Source organism: Oncorhynchus mykiss, chromosome 18 (assembly GCF_013265735.2).
Source record: "Oncorhynchus mykiss isolate Arlee chromosome 18, USDA_OmykA_1.1, whole genome shotgun sequence".
NCBI classification, from domain to species: domain Eukaryota; kingdom Metazoa; phylum Chordata; class Actinopteri; order Salmoniformes; family Salmonidae; genus Oncorhynchus; species Oncorhynchus mykiss.
The window spans coordinates 470001-472978 of record NC_048582.1 but is presented as its reverse complement, the minus strand read 5'-3'; positions in this window follow the sequence as shown (position 1 = coordinate 472978).

Here is a 2978-nt window from a genome sequence, read left to right as displayed (position 1 = left end):
ATTATATATATATATATTATTATTATATTATATATTTATATTATATATATATTATTATTATTATATATTTATATTATATTATATATATATTATTATTATTATATTATATATTTATATTATATATATATATTATTATTATTATATTATTATTATATTATATATTATTATTATTATTATATATTATTATTATATTATATATTATTATTATTATTATATATTATTATTATTATATTATTATTATATTATATATTATTATTATTATTATATATTATTATTATATTATATATTATTATTATATTATATATTATTATTATTATTATATATTATTATTATTATATTATATATTATTATTATTATATTATATATTATTATTATATTATATATTATTATTATATTATATATTATTATTATATTATTATTATATTATATATTATTATTATTATTATATATTATTATTATTATATTATTATTATATTATATATTATTATTATTATTATATATTATTATTATATTATATATTATTATTATTATTATATATTATTATTATTATATTATTATTATATTATATATTATTATTATTATTATATATTATTATTATATTATATATTATTATTATATTATATATTATTATTATATTATATATTATTATTATTATTATATATTATTATTATTATATTATATATTATTATTATTATATTATATATTATTATTATATTATATATTATTATTATATTATATATTATTATTATATTATATATTATTATTATATTATTATTATATTATATATTATTATTATATTATATTATTATATTATTATATTATTATTATATTATATATTATTATTATTATTATATATTATTATTATATTATATATTATTATTATTATTATATATTATTATTATTATATTATTATTATATTATATATTATTATTATTATATATTATTATTATATTATATATTATTATTATTATTATATTATTATTATTATTATATTATTATTATATTATATATTATTATTATTATTATATATTATTATTATATTATATATTATTATATATTATTATTATTATTATATATTATTATTATATTATATATTATTATTATATTATATATTATTATTATTATTATATATTATTATTATTATATTATTATTATATTATATATTATTATTATTATTATATATTATTATTATATTATATATTATTATTATTATTATATATTATTATTATTATATTATTATTATATTATATATTATTATTATTATTATATATTATTATTATATTATATATTATTATTATTATTATATTATTATTATTATTATATTATTATTATATTATATATTATTATTATTATTATATATTATTATTATATTATATATTATTATATATTATTATTATTATATATTATTATTATATTATATATTATTATTATATTATTATTATTATTATATATTATTATATATTATTATTATTATTATATATTATTATTATATTATATATTATTATTATATTATATATTATTATTATTATTATATATTATTATTATTATATTATTATTATATTATATATTATTATTATTATATATTATTATTATATTATATATTATTATATATTATTATTATTATTATATATTATTATTATATTATATATTATTATTATTATTATATATTATTATTATTATATTATTATTATATTATATATTATTATTATTATTATATATTATTATTATATTATATATTATTATTATATTATTATTATTATTATTATTATATATTATTATTATTATATTATTATTATATTATATATTATTATTATTATTATATATTATTATTATATTATATATTATTATTATATTATTATTATTATTATATTATTATTATATTATATATTATTATTATATTATTATTATATTATATATTATTATTATTATTATATATTATTATTATATTATATATTATTATTATATTATTATTATATTATATATTATTATTATATTATTATTATATTATATATTATTATTATTATTATATATTATTATTATATTATATATTATTATTATATTATTATTATATTATATATTATTATTATATTATATATTATTATTATATTATGTATTATTATTATTATTATATTATTATTATATTATATATTATTATTATATTATTATTATTATTATATATTATTATTATATTATATATTATTATTATATTATATATTATTATATATTATTATTATTATTATATATTATTATTATATTATATATTATTATTATATTATTATTATTATTATATTATTATTATATTATATATTATTATTATATTATTATTATTATTATATATTATTATATATTATTATTATTATTATATATTATTATTATATTATATTATTATTATTATATTATTATTATATTATATATTATTATTATATTATTATTATTATTATTATATTATTATTATATTATTATTATTATTATTATATTATTATTATATTATTATTATTATTATTATATTATTATTATATTATATATTATTATTATATTATTATTATTATTATTATATTATTATTATATTATTATTATTATTATTATATTATTATTATATTATTATTATTATTATTATATTATTATTATATTATATATTATTATTATATTATTATTATTATTATTATATTATTATTATATTATTATTATTATTATTATATTATTATTATATTATTATTATTATTATTATATTATTATTATATTATATATTATTATTATTATATATATATTATTATTATATTATATATTTATATTATATATATATATATTATTATTATATTATATATTTATATTATATATATATATATTATTATTATATTATATATTTATATTATATATATATATATTATTATTATATATTTATATTATATATATATATATTATTATTATATTATATATTTATATTATATATATATATATTATTATTATATATTTATATT